The sequence below is a fragment of the Bombus vancouverensis genome, chromosome 3 (assembly GCF_051014615.1).
Source record: "Bombus vancouverensis nearcticus chromosome 3, iyBomVanc1_principal, whole genome shotgun sequence".
Taxonomy (NCBI): Eukaryota; Metazoa; Arthropoda; class Insecta; order Hymenoptera; family Apidae; genus Bombus; species Bombus vancouverensis.
In genome coordinates this window covers 17,971,257-17,989,127 of record NC_134913.1, presented here as the reverse complement: position 1 = coordinate 17,989,127, position 17,871 = coordinate 17,971,257, and the positions used below count along the sequence as shown (strand labels likewise).

The window sequence follows — 17,871 nt, the reverse complement described above, 5'->3', positions numbered from 1 at the left end:
TTTCGTTTCGATTACTTCTAAAAAGTTCTAGCCTTGAATATTAACTATAACTATAAACAGTATCCAAATATATCAATGCCGGATCGATGTCCTAACGACGAGATCGCGAGGGAATGGATATCGAACGTAACGCGAAAGATCCTTAAAAAGACGACGATTGCCGGCAATCGAAAGGAACAGTCCAGTCGGTCGAGTTCCGCGCGCCTCCCCCTTTTTCGAATCGTTTTCGCGGCTAGTGCTCATGCGCCTGGGCAACATATCACCGCGTCGAAGTAGCGTCGGGGACTGTGAATGGGACGACGACGCCGACGGCGACGACGCTCGACGTACGAGCTACGAGGGAAAGAGGACGAGCAGAGAGAAGTCAGTCTGGCCGCGCGCGCCTACGATCACTGTCGACCGCCGGTCTCACGTCGTTCTCTTCGTACCGGCGGGACGGTCGTTTTAATTTAAATTCTCTACCGTCTTCGACAAATATAGTTCTCGATCGTTCCGTCGAGTGTCTTTTTCCATCACGATTTCATCGCGCGTTACATCATTCCTTGCGCTGTTTCTTATCTTTGGTAATTTAGAAAAATCATTCTCTACTTTCCTAACTTCTGGTTTTTTTCCTCCTGTCTGTTTGTTTGTTATTCTTCCCATGAAGCTTCTTCAATGGGATATAGCGAACGAATCTGTGAAATAGATAGGAAAATAGCCGTAACCGGTGCTTTTTATTTCTTTGATACACCGTAACGATTACGGGCTGCGTTCTTGCACGCTGTCTCACGTGGACCACGCGACAGTCACGAATTTAAATTACGGAGATTCTAGTTCGCCATCGCTTGGAATGCTTTAATTATCTTCCACGGTGTCGGTATCGCGATCGACGTGGTGCCACTGGTGTCCATTGCGCGCTCTTTCTTTTCCAGGAATGCAATTTCGCGTGTCCGTACGACTTCTGGTGTTCCGCTGAGAATCGTCTGTCTCTGACAAAGTATAATTACACGGGAATACGACGACACAGGTAAGCGTGATAATTCATTGAGAAAGAAGAAGATTATAACGAAGATTTTAATGAAACATTTCGATCAATGTAAAATAAGCTAACAGGCGTATCGTTCGATTTTCTTCGTAGCAAAGTGTTTCTTTTTCTTTCGCTCGAAAGTCATAACTGTAATATATGAGCTAATACAACGTGCGCAGATACAATTTTTCATCAACGCGCTACTATCTTCGCATAATATTGAAATACATACGTGTCTGTGAATTGACGTCCGTTTCTACTGCAACTCCTTGAAATTGCCTCTGTTTTTCTAACGCGTGACAAATCGCAACACCCACTCGAACAATACGCTAATAGAACATGTACTCGGAAAATGGTTAATCCGCGTACTTTAATCTGCATTGGATACTAAAACGCACGCGTTCGTCTATAAAGAACGCGTTCGTTTCTATCAGTATACGCATTGTTACAAAATCTGTCTCCACGATTTTTAATTCACGCATTTCTATCTCTATCAAATATCAGCATACACGTGTCTGCGTACGAACGTTCGTTTGCATTGCGACTCCCTAAAATTCCATGTCGAGCTTCTACGTACCGTTTGAAGTAGGCCAAAAAACAACGCGCACAAACACGATACCAGAGACAGGTTAGAGAAAATAGAGAGGCAAGGTCCGCGATGTTCGGAGGAGCGTAGGCTGGCGAAAAAAGAAGAATAGAAAAGAAGGCGATTGGAATGGGACGGTGGTAGGTGATCGAAAGGGGGGAAAGGTGATCGGGACAACGTGGAAAGGACTCTAGCCAGTTCTGAATGACTGGCGGCGGGCAAGTGTTGCCACGTGCCGACGAAAACTTGGCCCGATAAATCATGAATAGGGTCTCGTGAGTGTGTAGCCAATCTTGTTTCTGACGGGGCGGTCGAAATTTCGAAAATCGAACGTCGACAACCGCGAACGATTGAACCTTTTAACGCGAACGGTGTCAGAAGTCGGAGGAAACCACTTACCGTCACCTGCGTCCCTTTCCGCCGACTCGTTCGAAAGTGTATTAACCAACTTCGACGTGCAGATATTTACGAGGATGTAAGCGTTCCGAGAAACCGAGGCGCTTAGCCGGAGCCGGTGCGAAGCGGTGCTCTCAAAGTAAAGGCTCTACCTGCTTTGATTCCGCAACGTTTTCGCTCTTTAATTGAGATACTTTCGTCTTTATCGTTAATGAGCGAAATTCTTTCGATCCGTCCGAATGATATCGAATTTTCGGACACATCGAATTTTAATGGAAATTACATACCGTGATACTCGCTTTAATTTGCTTTCATTGGATATATCGAGAAATACGTTCGTGATGTTTTCTTATTATTCGTTTGCCGAGATCCCGTGCCGATACGCGGGCTAAATGTGAAATTGTGCTGTGAAACGTTTGTCCTATGTATCGAACGCGCAAAGAAATTCGCGACTAGCTAGAACGATCGCATTGCCGTGCGATAGGTCTGTTACGAGTAGGCACGCTAGAAACAAGTTTCGATAGGAACAAATTCTGGAATTTATGCGATACGCGGAATTTAGGATTTATGAATATACAATAGAAACGAGTTTCAACGCGAAGAAGTTACGATGGCAATTTGAAAATCGTCGTTTAAGTGCAACAGCGCAAGAGTAGATATTACATATCATATCTCTGACAGAGTAATAAATTGTTTTAGAATTGAAACGAGGAAACATCTAACAAAGAGAAGTCGAGCGTTAAATCCACGGTATCCGCGTGGGTGCTTGGCAATACCGCGCGTAAACATAGGACAGAAATCGGAGAAGTTTCAGTCTAGTTACCGGCGATACCTCGTTCTCGTCTCTGATCGGTCGGTTCATCGTCGAAACGAGGAGAAGGTAAACGAAAGGACGACAACGAGTCAACGACCAACGCAGGAAGACAAATAGCGCGAGATAAAAAATTTCGCGTACAGAGGAATACACTCAGCCAAGGTGATGAAAAGAGATTGCAGTTTTTTGAAAGTTGCGAGCAGCGGGCGTGAAGAAGTTCGGAAAATACACGAGGTGGCACTCGGCGTGACTTTTCGACGCGGAATAGAAACAAACAGCGTTTCGGTGATTTGCCCTAGCCTGTCTACGAAAATAAACGGAAGGTCCAATAACACGAAAATAGAGCGTGTATCTCGCGTATCGGCGACCGCTATTTCGATTTGCACACAATCGAGCAACGCCTTCGCTGTTTGCTCTAGATCTCGCCATCACGGCCGATCTTACTGCGGCAGGATTTATTGTTGTCTGGCAGCAAGGATGGTCTCGCGACACTCTTCAAAGCTATCTTTAACTCGTCGATGACACTTGTAACTCACGGTATGATTAATGTAGTCTCATAAATTATTCGTCAGACGGTTGTCGAGTTTATCCAACGATTATGCGCGCGTCGATCATCCGCCATTCCTACTTGACGAGCTCGTCTAATTAGAAAATGATCGTCGAACAGTGAACGAATAGAAATTGAATCGGGCAGCTCGAGACTCGTGGCTTCGTATAACCCGTTGACGCAACCGAATCGAGGCGTGCCTAAAATTCTCTATGTAACACCATGTGACACAGATACCGAGATCACCTTTTTCGAAAGTCGGCCCCCATGATCGCATCGAGTCACTTTCTGCCGGTCTGTAGTCGAGATTCCCCGTCGCAAATCATTCTTCGTGATTACTTTTACCTTCGAATCGAACGCGATCAACCGCCGAGTCGTATTTCTCGACGCTTGGTTTCTATTTCTTGCGCTGCTCCGGTAATTCGAAGAAATTAATTCGGAGAATTCAAGGATACATCGTTTGCAAATTGGCGGAGAAAGGACGCGGCTGCTCTCGTATTTTACGGGTTATGAGACCGTTCTTTTGTCATTCGTAGTTGTATGAAACCACGGCCAACCGTGGGTCATGCGAGTCCCTATCCAATAGCATTCGCAGAAGCTGGGCTGCTTGTTCTCGTAAAAAATTGTTATAAAAAAGGAGCCGACAAAAGAGAGTGTCCTATCCCGCTCGATGGACTTTATCAGATTCCATCGAGTTGCAGCATGACAAGGTCCCTGACACGCAACATGCTCCGCGAACCTTACGATTTAACCTTCGTCGTATATTTTTCTCCTTTTCTTCTTTCTACGATCCCTCTATCCCGTATCGTTTATTTCTTTTGATCGGACCATACCTTTCGAGGTTGATAATCGAGATTTAATCGATCAATGCGTTCGCTACTGCGTTAAATAATTTCCATTCCACACGGAAATCGCATGATATCCGTTTTAACGCGTTCACTGGCATCGCTGACTCGTTAAATTTCTTTTTACCTAATCTCTTAGAATCATTAAAATAGGATAAATCTCAAGAAGTAAAAAATCACCGACGTAATATTTCGCGCGATATTTCATTACAAATGAAATGTCATCGCGTAGGTACGTTGCAATCTTTTGCAACAGTCGGAGCAAAATATGTATTTGTTACGCGTTAAATCTCAATATTGATCTAGTCAACAAAACGACGACGCGCGTCGCCGTCATAAACGCGCGAACGAACGTTTACAGTTTGCGTATACACACCCAGAGCGTTACTCCAGATTTCGCGGGGCTTTTCCTTATGCACGGTTCACCGTGTAACGTTCGCTTTCGAGAAACTTCTAAATATAGTCAGCAGTATGAACAAACGTGTTCCACATATGTAATAGCTTAAGCGGACACACGCGTGTAGACGCGTAGAAGGCACATTGGCGCGAGACCATGGCGAATTGTAACGTGCTCGAAGAATACCCGAGGCGCTCGATACCGCGACTCCTCAAGGAAATAGTAATAAAAACGTGCTACAACCAGGTACATTTACTTTCTCTCGCTGACCTTCGTCAGCTGGCGAGTCGGCCGCGGATTTCGAAAACGCCTTTCCTCTAACTTTTCACCGGCGATCGCGAATGAAAACGAATGCCAAATGTGAAAACGGTGACTCTTCCTGTTGGCTTTGACGAAGGAAAATGACGATGGTCTCGAGGCTGAAAATTTGTTACGGAGTCGCAGGAAATTTGGATCGTTCGAACCGTCCAGAGCTGAACAATTTCGAACGATTTGTTCTAAAATAAAAATTAAGAAACGAGAACGAAGATCGAAGAACAATGGTGCGAATTTGTAAAGTCGATTGGAGAATCCGAAAATTCTTAAAAAGAAAGTATCGCGGTTTCTTTCGATTAAAAAATTATTTATGTAGAACAGGGGACTCCTTCACCCTGCCGAAAATTTATGTTTCCTGCGACTTTCACGACACTTTTAGCATCGATAATGAGGTTTTGATATCTTTATTATCTGTAAATCTTCTCAACATCGAATTTATGTGATTTCGAATTACGTTATACGTGACATCGAGTTTACTTTAATGTGGTTGGTGATTGAAGATAGGACGGAATTTAACGCGCGATATTTTCGTCAAATTTAAACTTCAAAGAAACGAAATTTCATATGCACCAACCTAATATAAGAACTGGCTACTAAGTATTTTTTTCAGTCACATGGATTTTTATACACGGCATAGCCCGTATATGTTTTTATTGAATATCGTCCTTATTCTTGCGCGGTATTTCGCTCACGAATCACAAAGTTTCTCATACTCGTTCGATCCGTACGTTATCGTTCCTCGAAGTTTATCGAAAATGACGGAAGTTGCCGCTGTTTCCGGAAAATTTGCCTATTATCCGCTGTTCGAACAGAGACGATGAAAAAGAAACGGAACGGAAGGAATATAATTCTGACGATATTGCACGGCACGTACGTTACGACTCGCGATCTTCCGCGATAAAGCACGCGTTAGGTGGAATATTTATTTAGCACGGCGCGAGATAAGGGCGGGAAATTTATCCGGGACAAGCGGAAATACGCGCGGTGAATACCACATTACGAAGTTCCCGTACAGGTTTCCATGTCCGTCGCTTCGAACCAGCACCTGTCGCTTGTTAAAACGACCTCTATCATTTCGCGCAATTGCATTCGAAAGAACAATCGTCCACCAAAATTCCTTGATCTCGCCTCTAAAAATCTACCATTTCTTGCATTATATTTTCACGTGTTCCATACATTTTACGAATGAAATATTCCAAGAAAAAAAAAAAAAAGAAGCGGTCTAAAGAGGAAGCGAGGGAAACAGAGTTAAAAAATAAAATAACAGAGGAGAAGAAGTAGAGGGCGGAAAAATATTTTGAAAGAAAGAAGCTTCTTTCCACACCCTCGTTCGATAGGCTTGAAACGCGTTAAAAGGAACGATTAACCTGTTGCCGGTGGAGTAAAACGCGAGCTTCGTTAAGAATGTGTTAAAGATCCGGCTCTTAGCGTTGGCTGTGAAGCTCGCCACCATGAGCGTAACTATATCGACGATTGTTCACGACGCCATAAATCTGTTTCTGCGGCCTTTTAATATCGCGTCTGTTTACGACCTCCATCTCGATACGGCTCTCACGATTTCTTTCGCGCGGTGAGAGAAAGAGAACATGTGTATTTAAACGCTATTATGAAAACAGGGAAAGGACAAAAAAGAAAACGAAGAAGAAGAGAAGAAAAAAGAAAAGGGAGTGAAATAAAGCGAAGAGGAAAAATAAAAAGTACAAGCATTCACCGAGTAAAAGAAGGCGCAAAAGTCAGCCAGCTACGCAAGATTCACGCCAGTCTCTCACGACACAAGCGTAACGTATAGGCACGCTCGATACGTCTTCTACCTCGAATTTAATGCCCGTCGTTTGTTCCAGCCACCAAGGGAATATAATGAAGAGATTACGATTCGTCGCAACAGCAGATTCGATTTCGCCTTGGCGATAGTTGCAACCGGGCGATAATTCTTTACTAATTAAGGACACGTAACGTTGGAGCATCGCGACGCATAAATGAACGTGGGTAGCGGTAAACGAGTACCGAGATATTCTTAGTAAGACGTCATGTATCCGACTTAATTGAGCCACGTGCCTTGCAACGCGTCAAACGGAAATTTGTACGAATCAGTTTCAAAGTTAATTAGAGTCTCGGTGGTAAGTAAACGTTCCGTCAATGTAACACGATGGAAGATTTGCGGCTCGTGTTTCGTCGTTTCGCGTCGCCGCGAATAGGGTCGCTGGTTGGAAATTTCACACCGTTGAATCTACCATTTCGTAAATTATTCGAACCGAAACAATCGGAGTAAATTTAATAAAACTAGCCTGTGAATTCAATGGAACGATATCGCGTGATTAATTGATTCTCGCTTATCATGCAGATGAAACGAAATATAAAATATCGAATGAAAAACGGTAGTCAAAGTCGATTTCGCGGCCCGATTGCTTTTAAGCTGACTAAAAAAAAAAAAAAAAAAAAAGAAAAAATCACGAACAATACAACCAGACTGGGAGATAAATCTCTCGATAAGAGAACGAAGTCTTCATAGCCAGAGTCCAAACGAGATACCCTGTCAAGATTTTTATCTGTTTAATTGTCGGCAGCCATTAAAAGGTATATTCGACCGATGGAAACGCTTAACCGATTTATTCCTTGCCACGTACGAAATTATCGATCCGACTGTGACAGTCCACCCGCGGAAAATTAATTTCTTAGCCGCCCCCGTTTTCGCGTGCGCTTAATAACCCCGCACACCTCGTTAATTACCATTGGGGCAGCTGAAAGTTACGGCGCATTTATCACCATGTCGAAGTCGAACCCGAAGGAGAAAGAGTACAACGCCATCGATTTTCGTTCGCAATTTCTTGCAGGGTGAAACAAGATTATTCGAGCGAAGCTAATCAATTTGCCGAATTCGGTTATGAACGATTTTTAAGCGATCTACGTTCGAAAACAAGCTGTTGACTCGTTATTAATGGCGTGGTAAGCTGCGAAACATCGACAACTCGATAGCTTTTTTACGTTTCCTCGATCGATGTTAATATTCTCAATTTGTAACTATCGTAATCCAGTAGCTCGTCTACACTATTTTATTTCTATAGGCTATTTCGCTGTCTATTTCCAGGTTGGAGATTAAATCCCAAGACGTTGAAGCTCGGATGACTCAAATAATCCTACGTTGGTGTATTTTGTTTCTCGAGTGTTTCAACTTGAAATTTCGTCGAAAGTTTTCTGGTCGAACGGCATGAGGATTAATAGGAAATCCGTGTGTGGCTGACGTGCACAAGTCGCGTTCTAATTTTGTTACCATTCTCTTAGTCGCGTTTCAATGTCCATCGTGGACGTAGGAATTGCGTCGATGAACATCGGTCCTCGCTTCGATCTATTATGAGTGCTCTATTTTAATAACGCGTCAAAAACCGACGAGGTCGTTGGACAGAATTTTAAATGTGTTCGCAAGTTGCAGTTACGTAAGACAGTAGATTGTCGGTACTTAGAAGAAGACGAAAGGATTTCGCGATCGTACGTCGCGACGATACGACAGTGTAGAAAAAGAAAGGAATGACAGCGATGCGTTGAGTCACCGCCATTGATTAACAACGTCGGCTTTGCCTCCATCTGAATCACAAGCGAGGCATCGTTTTCCTGTTCGTGAGAACGTCGTTTCCATTACGTTTGAAGATCACAGGAGAAATTAATTTTATTAATTTTCTAATTTTATGCTTAAAAAATAGCGTTTTAACGTTAGCGTTTTATATATATATATACGGCGAATAGTATTTTTTATTCTCCTATAAGAAATAGGAAATACTCCGCAGTTTTCATTTGTGAAATATTTGTACAAAGAACGGCTTGATGCGTTTCGATCGTCGAACGAAGGAAATGTAAGAAAATTGGGCGAGCGAGGGAACATCGTAAAGGCGTGCTCGATGCTGCAATATCGGAAAGGCGAAGTCAAATTCGATTTGAAACCTTCGTACGTCGATGAAACGCGGTTCGATCGATCACGAGAAACGTATCTCTTTTGTAAGGTGTCGAGGTCCACCGCTCGGTAACACAATAGTTTAGGCGGAAGAAGGACATTGGTAGCAGGTAGTTAGCGGTGAACGAAAAGCGAAATAGTAGGAAGAGGAAGTATGGCACACCGTTGGAGATCGATGGTGTTTATTGCAACCCCGTCGAGCTTACTGGATTCGTTCATTACCTTCTCTATATCTTTCGCCGGCGAGCTTGTGCTTTTATCGGATACCACTTGCAAACAGAAGCTCGATGCAGTCGATCGCTTGTAGTGCATGTACGAAAGATTCGCTTCCGTTAAGTGCAAACGGTACACTTTAAAGGCAGAGTTTTTTGATTATTGCGTACAACATCCTTTAAAGAGAAAAAAAAAGACATGAAAATTGAATAGAACGAAAATTATGATAAATTAAATTCGAAACGAGCTGTAATTTTGTCTTTATATATTTTATACAAAGACATAAGGAAGGTTGCAGGATGGAAATTATAACGGATCAGATTAGTACAAGACTGTAATGACAAATAAATGAAATCAATTTGCAAAGGTTCGGCAACTGGGCATGCTACTGGCAAACGTGGAGAGGGCTTGTCTGTTACTAACGGCGATCCACATTTTACTCGATAAGGGCGCCTACGCCGAGACATTCACCCTCGGCTACATCACCGGTTCGAAAAGACGTCCAGGCGACTTGGAGTATCAGCGTCCTGGTTACCGGATATCCGGCGCCATATCGCTCGCCGTGGAAGAGGTAACCGAACCGCATATTTTTCCCCGAATGCTTCCAGACTGACCACAATTAGCACGGAAGTACCTAATTAACAACGATACAACTTTGGAATCCCTCTGTTCCACTTATCGCAACATATTCTTGGTAAAATCCAGACAAATCTCTCTTCTCGAGAAAAAAGTTTCGTCGCGAACGCCTGAATGCCTTATCGAGAAAATTAGCTTGGAATAATCTTCTCGTTTTTAGCTGGAAGGAAATTCTGAGATAGCTAGCGCGAAAGTAGAATTCACTTTGAACGACACGGAGAAGTAGAGCCGCGAGGATGGGATTGAATTTAATTAATTCCACGAGAAGAATGTAGGATATATATATATTGCTTGGGTTGGTAGGTAAACGCAGGTGAGCTCGGTCGACGCGGACACAAGCTCGACTTCCTGGTCGCGGAAACTTATGGCGAAGAGGAGACCAGCATCCTGATGACCGCCGATCTCTGGACGAAGAATATCAGCGTTTACATAGGACCCCAGGAAACTTGCATCCACGAGGGCAGAATGGCGGCGGCGTTCAACCTTCCAATGATATCTTACGTAAGTAGCTTTTTCTTTCTTTCTTAGCCTTGACAAAGAATTCCGGTGCGTGTATGCGCGTGTCTATCTCGCGAATCTGTGTGTTCGTGAGTCAACTGAAACGTTTCCACTTTGTTCTCTATTAACCCTTCGGCGATGTAATCCGACGATGAAGAATTCAATAACGAACTATTTAATTTCTGATTAAATAGTTCTATTTACTTTACTAATTGAATAAAAAATAGTTATTCCTTTCGTCGATAAAATTTCTCGTATTATTTCTAACAAATGGAAAAAGTAGGATAGAATTTCGTAACGAAATATTAGTTCGCGTTTGATTAAATGAACTCTACCGACTGAATCTACTTATACGAAAGAGAAGCCCTGTTATAAGAGAAACTATAGAGAATCAACCTCTTTCTTCGATATGCTTATCGTCCGCAAAACTGGTAACGCGACGAATTAAAAGCTGGAGAAAGAGGGGAAACGAATATGGAAACGTTGAAGAATGCTCTCGCTCGCGTGCTCTTTAGTACGAAATGCTTTCTCGGTTGCGTAACGACGAATGTATCGCCACGAAAAGTTCGTAGTACGAATGCAGTCGAACAGAAATCTAGGAAAAGCTTCCCTCGACACGAGGCTCCTCTTCTTTTAACGGAACGCGTGCCCTAAGCTTTAGGAGCACTTTGGTCGAGTAGCAAGTTTGCTGTGTGCATGCTTTCAGCTCGATGCTACTTTTATCGCGGTTTCTTCGTATATCGACAAGATCAAGTACCACTGAGAGTCTTGGACACTCCTAACGTCTTTCCTTTCCATTAAACCTTTCTGGTTCGTTCGGATCTCTTATATTTCTCGCAATATCGTAAGTTACTCGCGTGGAAAGATACAATCGTAAGGACCGCAGCACGCGACCGAAAACAAACGTTGCACGGCTTGTAATACCGAAAGTACGGTTGGACGTTGATTAATCTTCTAATTTGGCCCCAAGTAGTAGCCCAACTAAATCGAGAACTAACTAAAAAAATTGTATCTACCGTGCGATATGATTTCTATGCCGGGTAAAAGCAGTATGCCGATTAATCAAGATCTATTATCTGGTTAATCGAAACTCCACCGTATATGTTTCGACTGTAGCTTATCGAACGTTGCGTTCCATTTAAATCGAGAACCGTGACCCTATGTAATGGCACGAACGGTCTCCGAAGTGTTTCGTTCGATCGTTTTTTCGTTTGTATCGACGTGATCTGGCGGTGCAATGCGCGGTTTAAGCTTCCAGCAGCTGGCGGGCCGACCGAGGAAATAAATTATTCGTCGACCACCGAGGAATACGAATGTGCGAAGCTGAGATTACGACACGTTTAACCCATTCAGCGCCACGGAATGGTCAGCTCGGTTTTTTTATCTATCTCTATATTTCGCCAGTTGCTTCTGCCGGGGTTCCAGGCTCGTTAGCCCCAAACATTTTGCACGATATTCGAATTTAATCGACTTGTTTGACGTTTCGTACGAGGTAAGCGATGAACGATACGTGGAAGAATTACGAATCGTACGAGATACAGTAATGGTTGCTTAAATCGCAGTAAATCAAGAGTTCGCATTGTTATTCTTGTGGAAGGGTAGTGATTTTATTCCAGAAATATTCTCCAGCCTCTTGACGATAAAAAAGGATAGGTTTCGAAGGAGAAAACGAGAAGCATATAACGCTATATAATACTATTCTTGTTTATTCTGGACGTATACTGTCTTTGGCAAAATGTTTAGGTTACGCTGACAAAATACGATATATAATATACGAATATCGTACTAGAAGTTTCACATTCGAAATGTCATCGTACCGATCCATTTATGCGAATTCATGCTTCTATGAATAAAGTAAATAGAGATTTGTCTCACTCTCTAAATATCACGCGACGAGAAATTTATATTAGAAATGTCATATGTATTTTTGTATATTACGGGTTTGTATATTTTGCGTACTATGACTAATGGGTTTTATAGCCAAGCTGCGATTGGAGAAATGAAGTTTTGCAGAAAAGAAAAACAGAGGATGGAAGATAGAGACGATAAAGCGCGCCAAGGGGAAGAAAGATGAAACTATTTCTGGCGGCGATTCGTTAAATTCTTTTTAGTCTCGCGACTGTCCTGGCAGGGCGAGGAAATCGAGAAAAGAAACCATTCGTCTTCCCTGCAAATTATCCAGATCATTGAATACTTACTTTCCTCCTCGAGGCTGCGACGCGGTGTCGAAAAATATACGAACGCTGTTTCACGAATCGTTTAACGCGAGCTACTGCCTTCGATTGAACTCGCGCGAAATTAATCGACCCGACGATAAAAATGCGTTTAATAATTCGCCCCATTGTCGAACGAAAGAAACTAATCGACTTTATCTATCCCGATCAATTTTACATGTTTAACGTACATTAACGTTCATAAGTATATGAACACTTTTGTCAATTTGTAATAACGTTAAGTATAATTATCGAATAATGGTGAATTACTAACTAGAGGCAACATTTACTACCTTTTTATGGGATCTGAAGGAATATAAATTTTAATTTCCTATTAAACGAAATAGAAATATTATATTTTACTATCCCATTTATAAATGTTATCGTTTGTCAAGGTTCGACAATTGGCGAGTTTTCGTGAGTGTCAGTTCTAGCTTTTAAATGTTTGAAAAAAGTTTTATTAAGAATAGAAATAATTACACGTAACTATAGCGATTATAAAGAACAAAATATCCAACTACCTTTGAACAGTGCTGTATTTGTCGTACGTTTTCAGCTGGATCGGATCTCGCGATCCTTATCGTTATTATCAAATTTAATATCCTATAGCATTAATTAATCCAGTTCAGGTATCAAACGAGACAACCGTGAATCATCGTACGTATACGATTTCGTTCGCTCTGTTGTTCGATTTTCCGCTGGTCCGTTATATTGCGAGTCCAGCTGACACACTAATCACTCGCATTACGTGTCCCTCGCTTTCCAACCTAGTAATAGACCAACCTAGAAACTCAATGCAGATTCGAAACTGGCTTGCCGCACGTGGAACTAGCCACGCAATTTATCTTTCCGCGTGGTTCCGTTTGAAATATTAGACGATATTAGGTGTATCACGACGATTACGTTCATCAATTTGCAAACTTTGTTTCAGTTTTGTACTCATCGCGAATCGTCCGACAAAAAGGAATTCCCCACGTTCGCGAGAACCAGACCACCCGATACGCAAATCTCCAAGTCCGTCGTTTCCGTGCTGATGGCATTTAACTGGACGAAAGTAAGTAGAATAAGCCGCGACGCAAGGAGTCGTCAGACCGATCCGTAAATTTTAACAGATTTCATTTTAGAGTCTATACTCGATTCTATAGGTTTGCTTCCAAGTTACCATAGGTTACGATTTTTCTTTTTTCCTTTTTTTAATTCGTCCGAATATCGAGCAAAGTTTGGAATCGTCGCTACGCGTTTCACGGAACATAAGAATTTCGAAGAATATTGGCTTGGAATTCCTATGTCTTGAAATACTGTTGCTAGTAACGTGGAACGCTCGAAAATTATAAATTGGCAACATCCCTGTAGCTTCGTTTGTAACGTTTAGGTGACGTTCATGTACATGAACTCGACCCTGTTCGAATTTAACAAGATGTCAACGATCGCGGAGACGATTCTATCGTCGTTCGACTCTGCAGGTGTGACAGTGAACTTTCTTCGTTGTTGGGAAGAACCATATCACGTCACGCATATGACTAATCCGTTCCACAAACACGTCAGTGAAACATATCGGGAAACGCGAAGTGAGTATAAAACGACTTAGTAATTCGTAAGAGAAGAAAGGACGTAAAAATGGTGTTGCCTATCCAAGTTCGACAAAATCTGCTTTTTTACTTTGCGACGATCGTCGTAACGGTGAAATGATCTTTAACGTTCCCTTTTTTTTTCAAATCACAAACGGCGTACCGTCTAAAATATAGTACCCGCAGTTTGATTTTTCATCGAGTTTGTGTAAGAGCACATTTGGAACACGAACGGTAGCCCGCATGTTACGATTGCAGAAATTTCGCGCGGTGAATAGATACGGCGCGTAAATTGCCTGATAACTCGATATACATTTAATTTTCTATTAAAAATAGTCGTAAATTGACCTGCTTTGGCTATTAAAAGCAGCTACGGAGAAAGTTGATTACTCGAAGGCAAAAAGTAATTCTTGGATCATTAAAATTTCAAGTAAAGGAAGGAAAATAATCCCTGAAATTCGATCGTTGAGACAGTACGACGCTTTTGTTCCAGTTTACGTGATTCTAGGGAATTACTATGAACACATGGGACTGCTGATGGCTCTGGACGAAAGGAAGCTCTTGGAAAAAGGTATAAATCCGCTGTAACATAATCAGGTACATATACTAGAGAGCAGTGTCATTAGATCGTAGTCTAATATTCGTCTTCGAAGCTTTACTAAAACCATCCTGCTTGATCATCTCAAAAATACAATTATTCTTATTTGTCGCGCAAGCGATTCAGACCTTCGAGGAAAAAGAATTCATACGTTTTTCTTTTCTATCCGTATTTTCCACGCGAGTCATTCTAACGATCCTGTATAGATTTCTCATTAAATGCTCGTCCGCGGAGAAAAAAAGCATATCGCGTGAATTCGTGCCGCAGGCGAGTACTGGGTGGTCGGTGTCGATATCGAGCAATACGACGAGAAACGACCGGACAAGTACTTCCGTGGTTTATGGCAGAAGAAGACCAACTCGTCGATCCTGAAAGCGTATCGCAGCTACTTCAGCGTGGTAGCTAGCGCTCCAATTTACTCGAAGAATTTTACACGAATGGTGAATCAGTACAGGCAAAAGCATCCATTTTATTTCACCAATCCACTGGCGAACATGGGTGGAATTATTCAGGTGACTATCATAATCACATACCTCGAGAAATTGTCATTTCGATAATGGAAACGCCTCGACGTTACTAATTGTGGATATTTATGGAGATTCGAATTTTTACGGACGCAACTAACCAAATAAAACTGAGATAATAGAAAGTTTCGTTCTCCGAGGATTGCAAGGAACATTATACTTTCGATATTTTATATATTTGTTGCATATCGTGCGTGTTCTCCGCGATGTTTTATTAGGTTGTCCGAAAAGTATCTTTCTTTCGTAAACGTGTTTTTTACAACAGTGCACCTTCGTACAAACGTGAAACCAAGTGAGTGAAATGTCGCGGTGTTTATCTGAACAGAACAAAATGGATGGTACGTAATTCGACAAAACAATATAAAATAAAAAACGTCGTGCGTCTATTTTCGGACAACCTAATATGTTGAAATTTCCATAAAGACATAAAGACCCACGATCTATTATTCGACGTCGAACACTATGAAATCCATGACGTCGATTATTTAGTTTCTATGTCCGAAGATATCACATTCCTATCTTTCTTCTTGAAACATATGAAATTCTGCCTCATCTTTCTCGTATTATAATTTTCATAACGCAATAAGCCACGGATAAAAATAATTCCCATCGATCCATGACATTTATACAATTTCTTCGCCATTCGACGCAAATGGAAAAGCATCTTCCACTCTTAAACGTAATCGTTTGTTTGTGTTATAAGGCAGATCGTGCCAGAAACGGCGTATCTGTACGACGCGGTGCATCTGTACGAAAGATCGCTGCTAAAAGCTCTGGACGAGAATCGAGACCCTCGAAACGGCCGTGAAATGGTGGCGACTCTTTACGGCGTTCACTATCGAAGCGCCATGGGGTACGTACAAGAAAAAGAGAAAAGACGAGGTGGATCAGGAATCGGCTGTTTATCGCGCCGGTTTACGATATGTAAATCAGTTTCGTGGCGGGACGATCTCGCGGCGCGAAAAGTACGCCGAAAATGGCCGACTCGTACTTGGACGATGTATCTTCGACGAAGTGATTACCGTTTGCATATCGTAATCGGGTGGGCGAAGATGAAAACGAGGCAATTCGTCGTTCTTTGCACGTTTCGACGAAAACCTAGCCGTTTAACGATCAAAGAAATAATTATGCAGATTCTGCGACTTTTGAGGATAAAACTAGAGATTAGAACGACGTTTATCTTGTTTCTAGATGACGTAAAGTAATTTATTTGTTATGCAGAAATACGAATGCGTCGATAAACATAGCCGTAAATAGCGCCCATAAGAAATATTTTACGACGATTCTACGATATTCTCGTGAACGCTACTTGTAACAAAGTTACCAATTGTTTTCGAAACTTACAGAAATATTTTACGATCCTTCCTAGTAAAAACGTTCTATCGATTTTCTACTAAAATTTTGATCGTTGCGCGTTCTATAAAATTTAATCGAGTTCGATAAAGTTGGAAAGTTAGAGCAGCTGTTATTTGTAACGGCGATTTATCCGACAGATCGTGGTGATATTAATCGTGGAATTCGAGAAGGGGATACGAGATCACCTGAATCACCGTGGAAATATTTACGTCTGTGCGTAAGACGGTTTAAAGTACACGAGGCAAATAAAGCAGAGACGGCGGTTATTACGATGACGCAAGCGTCTAGAATGATAATTGACACTACGAAATAATTAAGGCTTTCACGCGGCTATCCTTGCTCTCGGATTCTCGTAATTTTCCTCCTCTCTTAAAATAATCGATGCTCGTATCTCCGCTATCCAATATCGTGGAATAATTGCTTGCATAATATTTCGTTATACCGTTTGACGAGTAACGAACTGCAAAATTAATAACGAGCGAAAGAGAAACGACGATATAAAAATTGACGGGAAATAACGCTTCACGGGTTTCTTTGCGCAATTTACGAGGACTTTTAGCGCGCGTAAAGCGCGCGTTACGACGCCTGCCTGTTGCATGATATATCGTCTGTACAGATACATGGTCTACATGGACGAAAACGGAGACGCTGAAGGCAATTACACTCTGATTGCTCTGGACAATCGACCGACAAAGGGACACGGTTTATACCCTATAGCTTACTTTGTGGGAAAAGAGAACGGCACGAATCTGCCAGTAAGACGTTAACTGATTTTTTAACCATGCCTTTTTCTTACCGGCCACGTTCCATTGGTTTCGTTTATCGATTCACGTTTCACTTACAGAAACTTCGATTGACAAGGGATATTTCGTGGATCGGTGACGGGCCGCCCATCGCCGAGCCTCATTGCGGTTACCACGGTGAAAAATGCACTTGTACGTATACGACCATCTTTTTTATCGTTTCTGGTTTCGTCAACGGTAGCGATAAATCAATTTTTCGTGACATTTGATCGAGAAAAAAGAGGGAAATAAAGTGAAAGCAAAGAGGTAACGAACAACGTGTTCGGTTTCAAGCGGTAAGACATAATGTTTCCCTTCGATAATCGAAACTTTTGAGCTCGTGAAAATGCGATCAGGCTAGAGGGTCTTGGTTCTCCTTCGAATTACCATTCGTCAGCTTTCTCCGGTACCTTTAAGGCCGATCGTTCGAAAATACATCATAAAGTTCGCCGGTCCGATCTTCAAATTTACATATGTAAATCTGTCCGAGAGGGAAGAAGGAGGGGGAGGGCAGCTTTTGCCCTTCCTACCCGCCGATATCTTTTTCGTTTCCTTTAATTGAGATCGAATACATATCTCGACCACGTAACTGCGATTACGGATTATGCAACGAAACACAGTCGGCACGGTCGTG

The 17,871-nt window shown here is 42.1% G+C and overlaps 1 protein-coding gene across 5 annotated transcripts in view; it reads left to right on the top strand.

The window, feature by feature from the left end:
* The first annotated feature begins 360 nt into the window (after positions 1–360).
* The window catches only part of LOC117154132 (receptor-type guanylate cyclase Gyc76C-like), a 100,512-nt gene continuing 83,001 nt past the window's right edge, over positions 361–17,871 (top strand). For 3 of the 5 annotated variants that reach the window (XR_013057935.1, XR_013057934.1, XR_013057933.1), the window contains exons 1-11: positions 361–563; positions 912–1,006; positions 9,430–9,633; positions 10,002–10,199; positions 13,341–13,463; positions 13,782–13,977; positions 14,471–14,548; positions 14,843–15,087; positions 15,807–15,952; positions 17,072–17,210; positions 17,300–17,390. The gene's annotated coding sequence lies outside the window, so the exon portion shown is untranslated. Of the gene's footprint in view, positions 564–911; positions 1,007–9,429; positions 9,634–10,001; positions 10,200–13,340; positions 13,464–13,781; positions 13,978–14,470; positions 14,549–14,842; positions 15,088–15,806; positions 15,953–17,071; positions 17,211–17,299; positions 17,391–17,871 lie in introns of those variants that run through there. The other 2 variants (XR_013057936.1, XR_013057937.1) reach the window with 2 other exon arrangements.